This window comes from Diabrotica undecimpunctata, chromosome 2 (assembly GCF_040954645.1).
Source record: "Diabrotica undecimpunctata isolate CICGRU chromosome 2, icDiaUnde3, whole genome shotgun sequence".
Classification (NCBI taxonomy): Eukaryota; Metazoa; Arthropoda; class Insecta; order Coleoptera; family Chrysomelidae; genus Diabrotica; species Diabrotica undecimpunctata.
Genome location: NC_092804.1, coordinates 116,039,800 through 116,062,161, shown reverse-complemented (window position 1 = coordinate 116,062,161; position 22,362 = coordinate 116,039,800). Strand labels below are relative to the sequence as shown.

Sequence of the window (22,362 nt, the reverse complement as noted above, 5' to 3'; positions counted from 1 at the left end):
ACGTCTTAAATTAGGTTGTGGCTCGGAGTCACTCATGAAAAAGTGTAACGCCCGCTCACGTCTGTTACGATGAGTCACCGAACGAGAGAGAGGCCCGCCGGACCGGCGAATGCCTTGCGTCTCTCTCCCACTCAAACATGATCGGTCCGCTGCGCGCGCAGCACTAGAGAATTAGACGCGTTGAATCGGTGCGTGCTTGTGTCTCTGTCTTTCTCGAGCGTTCTTGGCGTTGGAAAACAGAGAAAGCGTCATAATACAAGTTCACACGTGTGGTTAAAGTATCGTCAGCTGTGTCTGTAGTGAAAATGGGGAGTGCTTAGATTCGTCATTTACAACAACTACAACGCTAAAGGTAAATAATTGTACACTAATCTTTCAATATCGTAAACTATGATTGATTGATTAATTGTTAGATTGACACAAAAGTTGAGAAACTGAGTTTATAGGTTATGTCATACTATTGACAAATGTTGATAGTGTTAAGTAAATTATTAGTTTAAATCACTCTGCAATCAATCGTAATTCAGTCGATTGAGAAGAAACAGCGCGTTTCAACTGCAAACAACTATTGTGCAATTTAATAATATTCATATCAATAAATATTCTACCGAGAAAAAGACGTTGTCACGTAAAATCTTCGCCCGTAAAACCGACTTTACAGGCAACCGATTTCTATTACATCTATTTTTGTGAAAAATATTTCTCATGTTAGAAATATAGTACATACGACGCGACGTAATATTATACAGTCCCTGGCCAAATTATTAGACTAGATTTTATAAAAAACGTTAATTATGAGCTGATACTAAATAAGCTTTTTCTATATACCAGAAACAATGTATGTTATTTGGTTGTCCATTTAATTGTCTATATTTTATTACCAATAAAACATCATTGTTAATGAACAAATATATATTTATTGACTCTTGAAAGAAAACAGAAATAACGACAATTAAGTGTTAATATTTTGTTGAGCCACCTTTAGCCGCTATTAGAGCTTTAATTCTGCGCGGCATACTATCAATGCAAGCCTGTACTGTCTCTTGCATTTGAGGATGATGATTCCACACGTAAATTATTCTTTCTAAGAGCTACGTTTTGATTGTAATCATGTCTTTAGCCACTTCTCTTTTCATCAACTCCCAAACGTTTTTTATGGGGTTTATATCGTGGCTATTACCCGGCCAATCCAACAAAGAGATATTTTGTTCTGCCAAAAAAGCTTTGACAGATCGTGCTGTATGGCAGGGAGCTCCATCTTGCATAAAAATGAATGGTTCCCCATTTGGAAACCAGTCTTGGAGCTGCGGAATCAACAGCCATTGGAAGACATCTTTGTACTGGACTTGCCGCATCATTTCTTTTGCCACGTATAGACGTCCAGTACCCTTGCCGCTAATGACTGACCAAAGCATCACTTTTGTAGGGTGCTTCACAGTCTGAACAACACAGTTAGGATAAAACTTTTCCCCATGACGACGACGCACAAACTGAGCTTTGTTTTGCAAAATTTCAAATGCGCTTTCATCACGGAAGCAGACCTGTCAACAATAGAAAAAAAATATGTGCTGGTCTTTGTGTTGGTTAAATGGTTAAATGCATTATTTGTGAAAGAAAGATGAAATATTATGCAAGAAATTATGAACTTACCGATGTCCAGAAGTCCACATCTTTATCACGCAACTGTTTGGCCCAATTCAGACGCTTTGCTTTCATTGCAGGTGTTAACTTGTGCTTCCTAGCGGGGCGGCAGGCCATAAAAGCCAAATTTTTTAATTTTCTTCGCACAGTACGTTCAGAAGCATTCACATTGACATCGTGGAGTTGCGATTTTATCAATTTTGTGATAGCAAATCTGTTTTCCAGGCAAATTTTCTTTTAAGATCTTTCTGACCTTGTAGTGAAAATAGGCTTTTTACCGCATTTTTTCTTTCGTTTTGAGCTCAATTCTTTCCCTAATTCAATCTTCTTCTTTATACGTCGTACACTAGCTTCAGAAACCTTTAACCTTCGTGATATTTCGCGGTTTGAAAATATTTTAGTATTCACTAGGGCCTTTATCTCAGCTTTTTTACGTGGTGAAAGATCGTGTTCTTTACCCATGATGAAAGCGTACAAACACATTATTTAAACTTTGCACACGAAATAAACAAATAGCTGTGTAATATAAAACTATTTAATAAACAAACACAGCACATAAAGCCACAGAGACACCTTCGCATCTGAAGCATCCGCGAACGCGATGGGAGCAGGTTTAGACTTGTTTACGTTCCGGCAAGAATTGATTAAGACAGTGTTGCTATTTATGACAAATACGAAATATATAATAAATTTCCTGAATAAAAATCCATTTCATGTATGTTTGTATGTGAAAGAACTGCATATAAACTCGAATAAAACATCAAATTATTACAAAACAGGAGTGCGTCTAATAATTTGGCCAGGGACTGTAGTATTATTGGAAAAAGGAAACATCCAGTGTACAGGAGTGTTTATAAAATTTCCAAAATTTTCATTATTTATCTTTAATTACTCATGCACATTTACCTGCAATTTAAACTTGGTACTATTTACTTTTATTTGAGTTTACCTTTACTATTTACTATTCACTTTATAAATTCTATACCCTCAAGGAAAAAGGTTTTTCAGACGTAATTAAAATAAACCCCAGAAGGTTTGCCGAATTTTAGAATTAAATTTACAGTGCTCTGTTCATATAATCGTTATTTATAGACAATCAAATAGATTTGAAGTTGAGTCTGTGTTTAATTGGTACTTTTAATTATATGTCTAGGTCAATATTAGTAAAGGATGGGTATTTCAGTCTTAATTATATAATAGGACATCAATATTTATACAATTTTCTACATTGATTAAATGTACTTAAGATTTTGAGGCAATTTGTAACAAATTCTCACTAGTTTTCCCCACCTGTGATATGTAGGACGTAGGACAGTCAATACTCTTAATAAAACTACTTAATAAAAAAACTTAGCTACAAGTAAGAACTTATTGTGTATGATGGTATATTATTTATTAAAATAATTTATAAATTTTATCCAAAAGAATTACAAATCTTTGAAACGTTTTCGATCCAGTGAGATCATCATCAGTAAAAAAACCTGAAGTATATTTTCACTTTAAAATGACAAAAAAGATAAGGTAAAAATTTTGACTGATAAGTTAAAAACATGTGCAAAATACTTACATTAAAAGTAGTTGAAACTAGCTACGTAAACAGTTGCAGAAGCCCTTTCCTTACATGAAAATCATTGTGAATTATAATATATTAATGACACTAGGTAGACAACTTTGTCCAACTAATTGTAACAACCGACTGATTAGGTCGGGGAGGAAATAAAAATTTTTGTTGAAATTGACAGGTCCTCAAGACAGCGAATAGTGGATTTTTCGCGACCACTCAAACAATAATCCAATAAGGATGTTTTGTATAAAAATTGATTTTAAAAAAAACATAGTGTTATAATTAAATGAAAATTTTTGTTAAAAAGAAAGATTAAGTTTATAAGCTGAGCTTAACAAATTTAATTATGAAGTTAAATTGTTTATTTAAAAAACCAGTTAATTACATGAATGAAGTCAAAGTATTATCCTGCACTTGAACCATGACTTTGTCAACTTGGATAATAGTGTGTAATTTGATAAAATAGATTGTAAGGTATATAATAGATGGTAAGGTAAGAGAATAATACCTATTGGTAATAGTTATTCTCTATGTTAATAAATAAAAGAGAAAGGAGATAATAAATAAAAAAATGAATTCATTAGTGGCATTTCTTCTGAGGTTGGTGCCTATGTGGGTGGCTATTGGCTAGTTTGAATGTTAGGCATAGTTTGAAATGCAATGCACTAGATGCACCGGACGAAGTCAGATTTAAGTGAAATTTGCCGATAAAATTTTGGTATGGTGTACCATCTCAGAAGCTGGTGTTTCACAGCCGTTTGTTGGGCGTGTTTGCGGTGAAGCTCTCAATGCTGACAATTATGTTGACAGGTGTCTTACGAAGCTTGTTCAATTTATAAATACTCATCACCTCAATGATGAAATCATATTTTGGCTCGACCTAGCGTCATGCCATTACGCCAGGAGAACGACGTATTGGTTAACTACTCAAAAAATAAATTTTGTTCCTAAGCGCGACAACCCTCTAAATGCCTCAGGCGAGGCCTTTAGAAGAGTTTTGGACTGTTTTGAGTCGAATGTTGTATAATAATGGCTGGGAAGTCCAAAATGAAGAACAGCTAAGGCGAAGAATTTTGCAATTTCGTGATATCGACTTCGAAACCGTCCAAAGGCTTATTTCACATGCAAGACCAAATTTACGTGCCATCCAAGATCACGGACCTCTCTCTGTTCTATAAAAATACATTATAAACCTTAAATATGTAGACTTAATTTCCTGTATTTAGTTAATAAAATAAACTTAATTTACGATTAGAAAATACATATTTATTTATTCCGAAAACTTTAGGACATGCATTAGTAACGTCTACAGATTATGTTGATATAATCGCAAGATATGTAGTTGACGATAAGCATCTAAAGATTGTTCAGATATTTATAGTGAAGTAACAAAGCGATCTGGAGTAGACATAAACTTTAAGTGGCAGGAGAATTACATCGATGCTTAGTCCTTATTTCTCACACTATGGTCAGGGATTGCCTGGACTTTTTAAAGATTTAACAGTTTAACGATCTATTTGTGAATATTCTCTGTATTAATAGTTAAATAAACACTGTTGCAGACTTCTTTAATTGAAAAAAGAAGAATAATCATGAATACTGGAAATATATATTTAAATATTTTAATTAAAAACATTTTATTTGTGAATACTAATCTAAAAAAGACTGAAATATTTCAAAAATAACGATTTAAACCTTTGTTTTAATTGATGCAGTTTTATTTTGTTAATAAACTGCATGTGAATAATTTTTACTTTAAGTAACAATTAGAATCGGCAATAACCACATATTCTTGGTTGTATAATAACTTCCAGCCACTTTCAGTCGAAGTTTGACCAACCAGCAAAAACTTAATTACTAAATTGACTAGATAGTTGGGACAGGGTTTAGTGAACAGATTATATGAAGTAAAAACCGCAAGCATTTTAATATATTACTATATATGAGTATACCGTTGGGTTGTAAAAAAATTTAAAAATAAAAGAGTACCTACTCAGCACAAATTTATATGTCGAGGGAGGATATATCTTCTAGTCTAGTTTTAAAAATGTAATTTTATTCTTTGTTCGCAAATACTTTTCATTCTCGTTAAACCAAAGAACGAATTTTTCACGGAACTGCTGGTTGACACGAATGGTCTAAATTAAACGGCACAATTTGAACTTTTTTTAAAGGAAGGGAAGACCTTGTGAAACTTTAATACATTGCCCTTTTTAATATCGACAATGATATTAATGACATAAAGTTCACTTTTTATGTAATAAGCATCAAAAAGTTTCATAATTATTTTTTAACAAAGAAAAAAGAAATTCACATTTTGTTACAGTCTGCATTTCATAACCGACTGTGGTGGTCGCTGCATTCGGCAATCGACCAATATTTACAATAGCTATTCAGTTAACCGATTCTGTTAAAATTTATGTGGTCGCCGTATTCGGTGATCGACCTAGCGCCGTAAAGCTATGAGAATACTATAACTTGGGCAGTATTTAAATTAATAGCTTCCAAAGTTTCTTAATATATTCTATAGAGTAGTACTTTCTTCTTATCTTAATCTTTTATTTAAGGATATTGTTCTGAAGCTATTTTCTTGTGGCATTTTAAAGTAATTACTATTTTAATGGGAATAGGCTACAATTGAAGGTTAAAGTAAGTTTATTGACGTTTCAATTTCCACTTCGGAAATCGTTCTCAAAATACAAACCTAAAGTATGTATACTGTTTTGTTCTAAAAGAATATTAAATTTATTTAGATGTGTATCTCTTTGTTTCTTATATAAATTTTCATATACTATATGTAAACTTAAAATAATTAGATCAAAATCAGAATTTGATATCACATTGAAAAGCAAATATTCTATACTTACAATATCTTGTTCAACAAAAAATAAATTAGATCTACGAAATTGCAACCTTTCGCGGATCATGGATAAACTGGCTTAGTGTAGAATGTTTTCCAACCTTCTGCTTGAATATGCTGGACGTAACTTCAAGCCCTTTGGTATTAAGTTATTGTCTCTACATGTTCGGTAAAATTTGATTGAAATTGGACCATGTGCCAGTTACTTGTAAAGAATTTCTAATCTCCGAAAATTTTTAATAACGCTGGGCCCATAACGGTTTCTTAATATTGTTCTGAAGCTATTTTCTTGTGGCATTTTAAAGTAATTATTATTTTAATGGGAAGAAGCCACAATTGAAGGTTAAAGTAAGTTTATTAACATTTCAATTTCCACTTCGGAAGTCGTTCTCAAAATTCAAATGGTTTGTATTTTGAGAACGATTTCCGAAGTAGAAATTAAAAAGTCAATAAACTTACTTTAACCTTTAATTGTGGCTTATTCCCATTAACATAGTAATTATATTCAGGGGAATATGTCTATAAAATTCAAAAAATTATTATTAGCTACTATAATTCGTGGGTTTTATTCTCATTAAATATAGCAGTTAATATAAAAAGTCACAAGAAAATAGTCTGAGAACCAAATATTACTAAATTCGTTTCTCATCGTAGGATTATATGATTTAAAGTCAGTGACTTTTTCCCGGAGTAACTGAGGTCTAAAATTTTTGTTTGGAGAAATTCAGCAAACTTTGTGAATATGAAAAATTCCATTGAAGGTAATTGACCTCGTCTTGTGTAGTTTTATTATGTCAATCAAAATCGTAAATAACAAATTAACAAAAAACTTTAGGAGCCGAGGTCCATGCTGGACACCAGATACCTTGATCACCGTCGTAATATTCGTGATCACCAACGTGAAAATCCCCACAAGTGGCTCTAGTTAACTCGAGGGTCATCGCTGTCATAATATGCGGATTCATCGACCTCGAAAACCCCCCGAGTAATGACCTTTGACTGATTTCTAATAAAAATAACATAAGACTTCAGAAGATGAGGTTCACACTTGGCAACAGATAGTTCCAGAATCATCGCCGTCCTAATATTCGTGTTCAACGACCTTGAAACCCTTCCAAATAATGATCTTCGAATGATTTCAAATAAAAATAACATGAAACTATAGGAGACTATGCACCAGGTAGCTCGAGAACCATCGTCGTTATCATATTTGTATTCAGCGACCTCGAAAACCCATAACTTATGACTGTCGACTGATTTAAAATGTAATTAACATACCCCAGGAGACTTGGTCCAGCTTGTGCACCAAGAAGCTTGAGGAGCATCGTCTTTTTCATACCTCGAAAACCCCTGGGTAACAAAATTAAACTCATTCCTGTCGATATTTTCTTGCAATTCTGTCGAGTTGCAAATTTTTCATTTTTTATATGAACTTTGGAAATGCATTTTTCTTATGCACAAAATGCAATTTTCATTTTAGCACTATGAATTTTGTTCGAAAACTTTCCTTACATTTTCCCGAATCAAATGCAAAAAGTTTCACAGCGATTCATCTCGCTGTGAAAAATTGGTAGGTTTAGTGCTTGGTTTAGAAGCAACGAAAAGCACATTCACTGCATATGTACCTTTGGTGGGCATGACAAAACAAAAACAAAAAAAGGTTGATGAATAAGCGAAAAACATTTTAGTTTTTGTAATGAAACTAGTATATTAGTTTATAGGATAACACTAAATACATTTTGCACTTTTTTTCTCCTGCCAGCTGTCCTGCAACTTAATAAGTTTGAGTTACTAGTTTGTCCACACAATTAATGTGCCTGAAAATGTGTAATTGTATAAAAACACTGGTGATTTTGCAAGTCACGATGCGACGGGGGATATAATCAATTGCATCTACAATCACTCCACTTGATTTTTTCTGTCTTCCTCCTATTTAAGGCAAGGACGACAACAGAATAATATTTTAATCTGTTGTACAACTCTCAAAACAAATAAGTCACTTTTGGAGAGTCGCTGAACTTTTTGCGTAAAGTTGTCTTATGAAATCGACCTACGTATAAAACCCGCGTAATTCTAGTTCGGCAATTTATTTGTTGGGAAAGCTCGAGTTTTGTATTATATTTTTTACCGATCACCAAATCCGCAGCCAATTTTTTAGGATCAACATTTTCAAAAGGATTAAAAATAAAATTTTTAAAATAATAAACTTCTTGCATGAAAGGGTCGGTGTTTTTAGCTCCAGATAAATATTGTCCTATCTACCTTAAAAATATTATTAAAATTTATTATTAATTTAATTATTATGTAATTAATACAGCATTATTAATTAAACGTATCGTTTCATGAACAAAATATGATTGAAATTCCAAATGGTGGTAGTTCAGATTTCTTTTCTAGATGGCGTAGTTACTGGACGAACGGTGTGACTTGTTATCATAGCCCTTTATATAGAAAGATGGTTTCGAGATCTCCGTTTTAATTTTAGTAGTTATTATTTCACCTACTGATTTACTCACAATTAAATCATTTTGTTTATTAGAGAGGTATTAATACTAAGTAAGTACATCATAATTTCCAATTATTTTTACGAAAGTAACTTTATTTTTAGATAACTCACTTCCATTGTGACTCTGAAAGAAAAATCCAGTCTTACGTACTTACAGATAAATATCTCTTACAAAATTTGCCCATTCTGTTTCACCATATCGTTGTTTTTTTATATCTTTATAATTAGAACTAACGATGATTTTCTTTCAAAGGCATAATCGCAATTAACCCTTATCAAAGGCATGTTGGAAGCAACCAATTATGGAATATAGAAATTATGCACATTATACATCATCATCATTATCATAATCATCATTCAGATTTTTACGTCCAAAGTTAGATAGGCCTCCATTTCTTCCAGTTCTGTCGGTCCTGAAGCCAGTTCCCAGCTATTCTATTGACGACGTCTATCCATCCTGTATGAGGTCTACCTCTACTTCTTCTGTTTGCTCGTGGTCTTCATATTATAATGTTTTGGTTCCACTGCTTGTCATTTATTCTGGCTACATGGCCCGCCAAGTTCCATTTCCTCGTTTCTAAACCTGTCTTTGAGAGTCAGTCCAAGTTACGACCGTTCCATTCTTCCTTGGGTCACTTTAGGTTTGTGAATGTAGCCAGAGTTAGGGAAACTGTTTCGGCACTGTAAGTCATGACTGGAAGCACACACTGGTCGAACGTCTTCTATTTTTGTGATTATTCTTTGCAGGTCAGCGGTTTGGTCAGCAATTGTTTAAAATCGTGTTCCAAAACTGCCTTACAGAGTTTGGTGGATAACGTATCTCCTTGTCTGATTCTTCTTTTGATTTTTATACATTTTGTATCTTTGTGTAATCATACGGTCATGGTTGCATTATTATATATGTATTCTATCAGTTTGGAGTACCGGTAATCTATAGGACTTTCTTTCAACGCTTTCGTTTCTCTTTTAATTTGTATATCGTATCGAATGCTTTGCGAAAGTTTACAAAAGCCAATGAAAGGTTTACCAATGGTCGCGTCGGTTGCATTTGATGGATTTTTCTATAATTTCTTTTATGAAGTGGAACTGATCGTTAGTGCAGAAGTTTTTCCTAAAACCTGCATATTTCCTAGGTTGGTAAAAATCCAATTTATTTTTCAGTTTATTTGTTATTATGAGTGTCAAAAACTTGTAGAGGCGGTTTAACAGGCTTATGGGTCCGTAATTCTCGAGGTCCATGGAATCGACCTTTTTATGTAATAAAATACTGTGCCTTCTTGTAGGTGTTTCACTTTGGTGTATACATAAGTTGAACAGTTTCTTTATATTCTCTAAAAGTCTGTCCCCTCCAATATTTGCGACTTCTATAACGATATTATCTTCTCCCGGATCTTTCTTTCTTTTCTGTACTGCTTTATTTATTTCGTCTGTTTATATTTCAGGCATCAGCTCCGATTTTTGGTTGACTAATGTATTTCCTGAATTTTTTAACTTTTTTGTTAGTTGCTCATCATGGTTTTGTCGACTTCTGTCTAATTCCGTCTTCACATTATACACTAAACTGAAATTAACAGACTGTCTAGGGTGTAAAGTTTATTTCGATTTCAAAATATATTCAAACCACTCCGATAGTAACGGTGTATCATTAAGAACTTATTTTCAACTCTCCTTTTTCATTTATTGATTTTATTAACGATTATTACCTAATACTCTATAATATAACTTCCCATCTCTTATGCGTTTTAACAATCGCATCGTAGTCAGAGTTACGTTTAATAAACGTTGACTAAAGTATTTACTTAAATGGCTAAATAGACTATCATACTATTGAGATGCTAGTTAGCGATTACATGAAAAATATGATACCAAATTATGTAAGAGATGAATTTCTTCTGACCACAATATTTTTAAAGAGATGCAACACAACATTGACAATTCACCATTCATCATACAAGCTACGCTCTCGCTAAAAGATATTTTTCGGAATTGATATTTCATGTACATATTACTCAACGTAGTTTTCTTACAATCGGCGTGGCGTATTAAATAATCAAGACATTTTGGAAACACTATACTCCAGTCGTCAGAGACGAAAATGCCGCTCAACCTCTAAACCTAAATCATACGAACAAGCTGAATTTTGCCGAGAATATTAATTTTGGGACCCCAAAAAGATGCAAAAAAGTTTACCACTTTTATCCCCGGTCTTCTCTCTAAAACCCCCTCGGAGGGGGGTAAAAACGCAAAAAAAATCTATTTACCAAAAATTTGTATGCCGTAGAAAAAACTGTTTCAAGTAAGAAATATAGCTGAGAAAATTTTTAACAAAAATGATTATTATCACTTTTGTGAAGAATGAACCGTTCTCTCAGAAACAACGCTTGAAGCGACCGTCGATTTTGAATGTAAGTTACGTGCACGAAATTGATGTTCAATAAAATTTGTATCAGCTCAACGGTAAAAATTCGATATCTTTTGATCAAGTGTGCTATCGGCAAAAATCAAGATGCGTTTTTATAGGTAAAGAGTTTAGCTTTCGTACGCAATTTTTGTATTTTGTCATAAGTAAACTTAGAATTTATAAATGTGTTAAATAAATAAACGTGGCCCGATTTTTGCCATTTTTTTGTGACTTTCATGAGATCAATGCTATCCCTTTTATTGGCTAGCCACTATAAAGTTTCGATTACTAGAGCCTAACCTTCAAAACCTATAGCATGAAATTTTAGTTTTGAGTCTTTGGCAACAAATGTGACGCCTTTGAAATATGCTTAAAATGAGCTGGATTAAAAATTTCACATAAACAATCTAAAACGTTTAAAACTTTTTATTTTTTCAACAAAACTAGTACGGTTTTCAAAATAAATAAACGTCAACTATAAACTACACCCAAAACCGTCTTCTTGGAGGCATTTCCTGTAACATGCGATCGTTTTAAATGTAAAACATTAAATTCTGCGTTTTTTATTCATATTTCAAATGCCTCATATTTGTTGCCACAACTCAAAATTGAAATTTCATGTCTTAGGTTTTAAAGACTAATCTCTAAAAATGGAAATTTTACTACGATTGGTCAATTAAAGTGATCAATTTTATTGATCTTACGAGAATCTTCAAAAATGGCAAGAATCGCGCCACGTTTATTCGCGGCAAAATACAAAAACTGTATACGAAAGCTGCACTATTTACCTTTAAAACGCATCTTGATTTTGACGATAGGTCACTTGGATCAAACGATATCGAATTTTTACCGTCGAGCTGATACAAACTTTTTTGAACATTGATTTCGCGCACGTAACTGACATTCCAAATTGACGGTCGCTTCAAGCGTTGTTTCTGAGGGAACGGTTCATTCTACACAAAAAGTGCTAATAAACATTTTTGTTTATCTCAGCTACATTTTTTATTTAAAACATTTTTTCTACGACGTACAGATTTTTGGTAAATCGATTTTTTTGTGTTTTTACCTTCATACGCGGGGGGTTTAGGAGAGGCCAGGAGTAAAAAGTGGTAAACTTTTTTGCATTTTTTTTTGGAGTCTCAAAATTAATATTCTCGGCAAAATTCAGCTTGTTCGTATGATTTTTAGCGGTCAACTCTCTGACGACTGGACTAATACTAAGTTTTGATAGAAACGAAGGCTACTACTATTACCGATCGTATGATTTTGAAGAATCCCTTATTTTGTAACGTCCTAATAAATTTGTAAGACGTTATATCATTTTTAGCTTTTTCAAGGATTCATGTTTTAGTTTGAAAATTTTAAGAATCTTATATAAAACGGTTCTTTAAAGTTGTATTTGTGGATAAATTAAACTATGTCAATAAAACACATTTTATCCTGTAATGTATTTCTAAACAGGAAACTTTTTAATCATATTTATTTGAATGAATAGTTTGTATGGAACTTTTAATGCATTTAAAACTCTTAGATATACGTGGAAGATTCTCAGAGGATCTTTCAAGAAGATAAAAACAAACATTAATTTTATTTGTCGGTCCTTTTAATTAAGCGAATCGAATTACTTTCAAGGCGTTGCAAATGAATTCTTGTTAGCAAAATTAGTCTTCTGGGGGAAACGAAATGGATGGCACAGTCCTAACAAGATATATTGTTTTCTAGAACGAAATGTAAGTTTGATAAGTTAATTATCAATTAAAATTAAATATTTTTTGGAGACACTGGCAAAATATATTTCCTTACATCGGAAATTTCAGTAGGATGTTTTAAAAGTTTTATTAAATCTTATTCTTAACATTATTACTAAAGTTCGGATTATAGGCAAAATGCCTTTTTTGCCTATTATAATTGTTTTTTGCACTTTTTGCCTTTTTTTCGTAAATTCCGCCTATTTGTGCCTTTTTTAAAATTTCATGGTACTACCCATGATATTATTCTATTACTAAACCATTCTATAATAAAATTTTGGGTCAATAATAAAATATCAATGGTTTGTTTATATAACAGATTTCTAGGAAAATGTACCTGATCGAGACTTGAGGGTTAACTATTTGGAAATCCCTAAGCTTTATTAGTTTAGTATCAGTTGTACAGTCTGTTACTGCGGCGGGCGTAATTTCGGCCGGTAATCCCTTGGCCTACCTGCATAAATCAAGGGGTACCATTTATGACAGGGGTAATTTCGGCCGAGGGGTTGATGTTTACGATGAGATTAAAATATTGGTAATTACGCTTCATAGTTTCTGTAAAATATTAATTGTGTATTTATTTGGAAATACCTAATCCTGTGTACCTGTCGGAAATACCTTTAATTTACTTATCTCTTTATTCTAATAACTATGTTGTACCTACTTAAGATTATTCCTTTAAATGTATAAAATTCACAAATAACAGGTATAAAATTATTATAGCTAGTCAGTATTATAACTTATCTTGAAGCTACTAGTCGATAGAAAGCATAAAATATATTATTTGTATACGATGGCATCTGTTTCAGTAATTAAGAGTTCACGCGGTTGTGACTTACTAGTTGTAGAAAAGTTTCAGTTTTGTAAACAGGACGTATTAAAAAGTGGTGAAGTACGTTGGAGGTGTATAAAGAAAAATTTAAGATGTTTAGCCAAACTGTACACTGTTGGTGCGGAATACACAGTTACTAGAAGTGAATTAATCCACAACCACGAGTCCGATGAAACTACGTTGGAGAGAAAAATAGTGACGACTTCATGCAAGCGCAAAGCTGAGGAAGACATATCGGAGAAACCTTCAAAAATTATTAAAAGCGTTCTTTCAAATCATTTGCCAGAGAATTTGTCATCGATAGATGTCAGTCTAATAAGAAGAAATTTGTACAACAGCCGCCGTAAGCTCTTACCAGCCCTGCCTAAGGATATTCACGATGTACATTCTGTACTCGATAGTTATGGACCGAAAACCACAACAGGTGAAAATTTTTTGTTTATTAACAGCACAGCTGATAATATCATTGTTTTTTCTTGCCATACAAATATAATAAGTTTATGTAAAATGAAAGATTTTTACATGGATGGCACATTTTCTTATTGTACAAAATATTTTTATCAGTTATTTACCATCCATGGACTGGAAAATGGGCATTATGTTCCTCTTTTGTATTGTCTGTTGCCCAATAAGACCAGTGACACATATATGAGACTTTTTCTGTTGGTAAAATCTAAAATTTTTGAACTTTATAATATTGTTTTTGAACCGAAGGAGGTATTTGTGGATTTTGAAATCGCAATTCATAACGCATTAAAAGTTGTCTTTCCCAAAACCAAACTAAATGGTTGTAGATTCCACTTGCACCAGGCGTGGTATAGGAAAATACAATCATTAGGGTTAACCCAAATGTATAAAGATAAAAACTGCGAGGAAAGCAAATGGCTTACTCATACTTTTGGGCTAACTTATTTAGACCCCTCTGAAGTTGAAGATTGTTTCATATTTGATCTCATGTCATACAAACCGGACCATAAACTTATAGATAAATACGCAGACTATTTATTAGAAAACTACATAGCGCCTGAATCTCATTTTCCACCAAATATATGGGCATATGAAAACCCATCAATTAAAAGAACCACAAATGCCTGCGAATCATTCCATTCGCACTTTAATTCTAGTTTTTATTCAAGTCACCCTTCTATATTTATTTTTATAGAAAAATTAAAAGATTGTCAGATCGATGCATATTTAAAAATAAAAAATTTAAATATTCCAGCAAAAATTAAAGACAAACAAGTAAAAAACAAACTAAAATTTATCGAAAACATGGTAAATATGCTTTGATCTGACAATATTTCTAGAATTAATTTCGTTAAATCTGTATCACATCAAAACGTTTTTTAAAAATTTATAGTTTACTTAATTTATAGAAATAAGTTGATGTAATAATTTTATTGAAATAAAGAAATATTTTAATATAAAGCATTCTGTTATTTTATTTGATTTGCGGCCGAAAATACCTATGAGATAAGGAAGCAACTTAAAACCTCCGGCCGAATTTACCTACCGGCTTTTAGTACCTGCTCTTTTTCCGGCCGAAATTACGTCCGCCCTGTTACTGTATCAGAGTTTAGTCACAAATTGCTATATCCTAGTTTAGTTTTGTTGCGTATACCGAAAAGCAAAGAACACGTTTTAAAACGTTTTAGACATTTGTGTGAAAAGATGACATCTAAATTAAGGCTATGGATCGCACCTTAGTCGGAACTTTCTCTAGGAGATGGAGCATTTTGTAAACCATGCGGCCAATCGGTAAGTTTTGTTTTTTCTCGTCCCACAACATAACTAAATTCTAAAGCGGTTTTAGAATTCTAATTATTTTTTTTTAAATTCTCAGATTTCAAGTAGAAAAAAGTACTTTATTGACCAGCATTGTGGAACCCCACTTCAGAAACTTAATTTGGAAAAATTAAATTCCTCTAAGTTAGCCCAAATATCTCTGCGGGATAGTTTAAGCAGTTCAAAAAAAAGGAGGAAGACGCATTTAAATTTGATTTATGCCAGATGATGATTGCATCCAACATTCCTCTATATAAAGTTAATAACCCTAGTTTTAAATGATTTTTCGAAAAATATCTTAATAAATCCTTACCGGACGAGAGTACATTGAGAAAACATACTGTGGAAAAATGTTATGTGGAATGTATTTCAAAAATTAAGCGGGGGTTAGAGGGCAATTTTTTGTATATTATCGTGGATGAAACGACAGATGTATGCGGCAGGTATATAGCTAATTTAATGATTGGAATTTTGAACGAAAACTTTGCGAGAAAACCTTATTTAGTTGCCGTTAAAGAATTGGAAAAAACAAACAATTTAACAATAAGTCGATTTATACAAGATAGTTTAACAAACCTCTTTTTGCCCAACGCTATACCAGTGAATAAAATAGTTTTAATGCTTTCAGATGCTGCGGCATATATGTTAAAAGCTGCTGTTAATTTAAAGATTTTTTATCCTAATTTAATTCATTGCACTTGTGTAGCCCACGGGGTAAATAGAATTGCTGAAGAAATAAGAAATCTGTTTCCGTTGGTAAATAATTGTATAAATTTTATGAAAAAAGTTTTTGTAAAGGCTCCGTTGAGGGTGCAAATATATAAAGCAAGACTTCCCGGTGTCCCTTTGCCACCTAAACCAGTAACTACAAGGTGGGGAACCTGGCTCGACGCAGTTTTTTTTACTTTGAACACTGCAATGAAATATAATTAGTTATGTCAGAATTTGATGATATTTCCGAAGCCATTCGAGAAGCAAAAAAAATATTAAAAAATCCCAAATTGAAACAGGAACTCGCTTATATCAATGACAATTATAAATTAATAGTTACCACAATTACCTTATTAGAAAAACAAGAGATAAATTTATGTGAGTCAGTAAAATTAATAGATAATTTAAAGACGAAAATTAAATCGGCACCTGGAAGTAACGGTCAATTAATTTAAAAAAAAAAATGAAATATGTTTTCGACAAGAATGAAGGTTTTTCGTTTTTATCTAATGTTGCTAAAGTTTTTAATGGGACATTTTCCGAGGAATTTCAAATTATGCCAGATTTATTATCCGCTCTGAAATATGCTCCAATTACATCTGTCGATGTCGAACGTTCGTTTTCAATGTACAAATTAATTTTAAGTGATCGAAGACATAGTTTTAAGACCGAAAATATTGAAAAACATTATTTAGTTGTTTCTAGTTTACAGTTATTTAGTTACTAGTTTATTTATACTAATTTTATGATTATGATGTGTAAATATACCTGCCCTAAGTTGATATTACGTTAATTCACTTTGTACAATAAATAATATGTTGTATTCCTTTATTGCCTATATTTTGCCTAAATGTTAATATTCCTGCCTTTTTTAATAAAAATCTTTGCCTATATAGGCGCCTTTTTCTTCAATTTTTGTTGCCTATAAATCCGAGCTTTAATTATTAAAGATAATGCTATTCGGTTTTTCCGAAATTGAGTAGTATTTTTTAATAAATTTTGGTTTTTTGAATTGTATCATACTCAGTGACATAATCTAGATGATTGATTGTTTGATATACGAGTTAACCGTCGTCTGCGTTGTTTTAACCCGGTGTTAGTCGTAGTTAAGACCGATTCATAAGCATAACAGAAAGATATAACTAGTCAAAATTCCGATAGGTAATATCATGTCACAATTTTCGTCATTTTATTAAATTTTATTACATCCTATACATAGTGATACACATGTGATCCTACTTACAAGAGCGTGAGATAAAAAAGTGGTACAGTAGGCGGTACTATAGACTAGCGCGAAGCTTCTTACTATGTTTTCTGTATTTTTAAAATTTAAATAATATATTTAAAATTGAATAAAGTAATTTTATTATTTTTATTGATTTTAATAAAATTGAAAAAGTTTACATGTTATATAACGGTTGCCCCTCGTCTCTGTAATGTAAAATGACTCTTTCAATTGTTTACTGTGACTGCTATTTCGTAAAAAGCCATACTTAAAATGTGCTGATTTAGAAAAACCTCTTTCAAAGTATAAATATGAGAATTAAACTTAAAATGTACTAATAATTCTTTTTGTCGCACTTTAATACAATTTTTAAACTGATAATTGTATGAGAAGTGTATAGAATAAAAATTAATGCCCGATTTCATAATGACAACATAAACTAAACCTTAACTAATGTTCACTTTAGACTACAGTACACTTTAGTGTCACAGCCAGTTGCATCTTACCTGCAGCTCTTTTCATTATTAAAAGTAGGTTTAGGTGTTTAAATTAGTAGGTTGGTAATTGTGTTTCTATCAATTTTGCTTTATTTTTGTCGAAATAACCTTATTTTTCTTGTATGTTAATTTGTGTGTAAAATTGTTAATTGTTATTAATTATTTTAATGTTAATTATGTATCAAAAAGAAGTAGTTTTTTAAATTTCACAAAAAGGGAACTTTTACTTATTGAGGAAGCATCCAAAAAATAAATCAATTAAGTAGAAAAAATATTGACAAAAACTGGAAATCTTAAATAAAGAGAATGATCGATAAGAGAACAAAGAAGAGAGAGAAAGGCCAATCATGGAAGATATTAAGGAACAATAATTAAAAATCTAAATATTAAAAACTAAATTATAACTAAAACAAAAATATGCTCAAGAAAATTTATAATAAATATACTGTACAAAAGTGTTGTCTTTTATATTAAATGTCATTTATATTAAATAAGTAAATTTAAACTATACATAAATTTAAGAACACAATACAGAAATTGCTGAACCAATATATTTATGAATAATATATGTACAATTAGAAAAATGCAAATTACTGAAATGTAAGCATCATAATACCCTATAAAATTTATCTTGCCAAAGGTGAAAGTAAGTTTACAACTTGTACATTTTAAATTACCTCAGAAATAAAACAAATGGTTTAATAGAGAATGATTTTTTTAAAAAATGGTGAATCGAGTTCTGCAAAATAATATCCAATAGATAATTCACAACAGTGTTCCCTCAATTTCACCTTGAAATTGAGTGAACCGAAGAATGGAAGAAGGCAATTCCAAATGAGGATTCAATTCCAATTCCAAAGAAGTGTCAATTCCAAAACAAAAGAAAACCATGGAATATGCAAAAACTACAGAGCAATTAATTTACTGAATGTAACATATAAAGTAATGACTGTTATAATTAGTGCCAGACTAACAATATATACGGAACAAAGCATAGAAGATTACTTAGAAAAGGAAGGTCCACGATAGACGCTATACATACGCTAAAACAAGTGATAGAGAAAACATACGAGTACGACGGAGAAACATATATTCTTTTCCTCCTAGACTTTAAACAGTTGTTTGACAAACTAAACAGGAGAAAAATGAATCAAAACTTACAAGAGTGTCAGATAACAAATAAAATTATAAGAATGATAGAAATGCGAGAATCCCAAGCAATAATAGACATGGGAAGAGAAAGAACAGAAATAATAAAAATAAAAAATGAAATAAGACAAGGAGATGCGCTCTCAACGGTACTATTTATTCTATCACTAGACAAGATAATAAGAAAGCTGTCAAACGCAGGAACTATAAACAAGAATGCAGTACAAATAATAGGATATGCGGACGATATAATCATAGTAGTAACAGATAAAAAGGCATTAAAGAAAACCTTACATGAAATAGAAAACGAAGCGAAACTCGAGTGATTTTTGTTTAAGTTTTCCCGCCTCTACTACTTGCTGTATTCATTTCCGATGTTTTTTGCTTCATAAACTTTTCTTGTTATTCTATTGGATTGCATCCCCATCAGATGCCCATACCAGTTCATTTGCCCCTTTGCTATTTTGTTCATTATCGGTTCCTGGTTGGCCATTCTCCTAATAGTCTCGTTGCTTAATCTATCTCATTTTGTCTTTCCAACTTTGTCTATCCTTCTTAGATGTCTCATCTCCATTGCGTTTATTTTGCTATTATGTTTTTCCAGAATTGTCCAGTTTTCACTTGCATAGAGCACAGTCGGTATCACTATTGTATTAAATATTTTTATTCTTGTTTCTCGTGCAAGTTCTCTTTGTCCCATTATTGGGGCTAAGGCATGTAGAATGTAGAATGTAGAAAATGGGGCGGCCAATAGAGCCTGATACACTGCGACCTTTGCAGATCTATTGTGTTTCCCCCTTATTTTAAAGCACTTCATCTAGCTTGGTCCTCTTAATGAGACTCAACAGCCTTGATAGTGGCCTTTTCATGTAGCCTGGTGCTTCCGGTTTTTCCTCTCCGAGTTCTAGAAACCGCATTCGTGCGAGACCTTCGCAATGGCACAGAACGTGTAGAGCGGTTTCCTCTTCTTCCAGACAGAAACGACAGGTGTCCTCTTCTGTCAGGCCTATGAGACTCAGGTGTCTATTGAGTCTACAGTGCCCAGTGAGCAGACCCACTATCATTCTGACAGTCCTGCGCCTGTGCGAAAGTAAGTCTGCTGTAAATTTAGCCGAATGTCCTTTGATGAACTGTTTGGCCTGCCTCTGTCCTGGTGAGTTGTTCCACCACTCAAGAGACTTCTGTTGCACCCATTTGTGTATGGCTGCCCTTTTTATCGTATTTGCGATTCCAAAGAAGGGTTCCGGACCAACCAGTGGCGTAGATGCGCCTTCTCGGGCCAATTCATCGGCCTTCTCGTTGCCACGATGACCCTTATGTCCCGGCACCCAGGCAAGTGTCAACCTGTTTTGACTTCCCACCTGAGAGAGGACATCCAAACAGTTCCATACCAGCCATGAATCGACCTGTACCGAACTGAGAGCCTTTAGAGCCGCTTGACTATCCGAATAGATAACGATGGAGTCGTTATCTACATTTCGGCCGATTAGTTCCATAGCGCACCTGTGTATAGCAGCTAATTCGGCTTGAAATACGGTCGCGTATGTTCCTAGACATACCCGGACTTCCGTCCTTGGTTTTATGCCATATATTCCAGCCCCCGTACCTGTATCCGTTTTGGAGCCGTCCGTATACCATATTGAGTTTGCTGTTAGCGGCGGACCAGTTTCCCAGTCCTCTCTTTTTGGTATTATAATTTGAAAATTTTTGTTAAAACTATACCTCGTAACCATTCGGTCTACAGGCATTCCTAGAACGGGGTCTGCCTTTATGTCCTGGTATAGCCTTAAGTTATCAGCTCCCTGCATCATACTTATTGGAACTTGGCCTTGGATCAACCGATGTACTGTTGATCTGGCTTCACTCTGTATGTATATATGCAGAGGTGGTAGGTTTAGCAGAACTTCTAGCGCGTCCGTTGGGGCTGTTCTCATGGCTCCGGTAACACTCAAGCATGCAAGCCTTTGTGTGCTACTGAGCAATCGAATCGCCCCGAACTGTTGCGTTTTGTTCCACCACGCCACTGAACCATAAGTTATCATGGGCCTTATAACCCTTGTGTACAACCAGAGGTTCATTTTAGGATTTAACCCCCAATTCTTACCACACATTCGTCTACATGTGTTCAGGGCCATAGTGGCCTTCTGTGTGACTTTCTGAATGTGTGCATTCCATGTCAGCCTCTGGTCGAATATTACACCTAAGTACTTGGCCTGACTTGTGAATGGGATTTCTACTCCCTTGAGCACTAGTGGCTGTAAGCCTTGCAGTGCTCTTTTTCTGGTGAAGGGAACAACAGATGTTTTTTTAGGGTTAACCTTCAGGCCTTCTTCCTCACACCAGCTGTCCACAATCCTCAGAGCGACTTGAAGTCTCTCCGAAATTATTTTGGTAAAGCGTCCTCGGACTACAATTACCAAATCGTCCGCATAACCCAGACAGTAAAAACCCTCCCTGGTCAGTGTATTAAGTAGGTCGTCCATAAGCGTAGCCCACAGTAATGGGAATAAAACTCCTCCTTGTGGGCAGCCGCTTCCTGCCTTCGCTTCAATAGTGGCTTCACCTAACGAGGACACAATGATCCTGTTTGTTAAGGTCGCCTTTGTCCACTCGCATATGAAGGCAGGAACTCCTCTTCTTTTAAGCGCGTCCGCTACAGACTCGAAGGAGACGTTATTAAACGCTCCCTCCACGTCCAGAAACGTCGCCACCGCTATCTCCTTGTCATCTAGCGACTTTGAGAGCAGTCTGTTAAGATCATCCAGCGCCAAGTCAGTTGACTTTCCTGGCTGGTATGCATATTGGCGATCGCTAAGTGGATTCTCCATCAGCACGTCGTCCCTAATATACCTGTCTATCAATCTTTCCAGCGTTTTTGCTAGGAAAGAGGATAGACTTATTGGTCTGTATGACTTGGGGGTCTGGTCCATTACCCTACCAACCTTGGGGATATATGTGACTTTTACCCTTCGCCATGCGGTTGGAATATATCTCCATGCCAAACTAGCTTTGAAGATCTTTGTTAGATGCGGGATGATCACATCCTGTCCCTTCTGTAGCAAGGCTGGATAAATCCCGTCCATTCCAGGTGATTTGTTTGGCTGGAATTTATTGATGGCCCACCTGACTTTTTCCGGTCTCGTGATGTCGGTAGCTAATTTCCAGTCCGCCTTAGTAGGCCTTCTGGGATGAGCTACCTCTACCGAAGGATTATTGTCAATGGATGAGCTGGGAAAATGTACCTTGGTGAGCATTATTAAGCTTTCCTCCAGGGTTTCTACATACGTTTCGTCCTCTTTCTTCAAGAGGCCGACCTGATTCGCAATACCATCCTTAGCCAGGACCTTGTGGATTCTGGAACATGCGGGAGCCTGTTCGACTTCCTCGCAGAACTTTCGCCACGAGTCTCTTTTGGCTTTTCGGATCTCCTTATTATATTGCGT

The 22,362-nt window shown here is 33.9% G+C and overlaps 1 protein-coding gene across 13 annotated transcripts in view; it reads left to right on the top strand.

The window, feature by feature from the left end:
• Trpm (transient receptor potential cation channel, subfamily M) overlaps positions 1–22,362 on the top strand; it is an 888,877-nt gene that overhangs the window by 477,410 nt on the left and 389,105 nt on the right. The window lies entirely within an intron of this gene.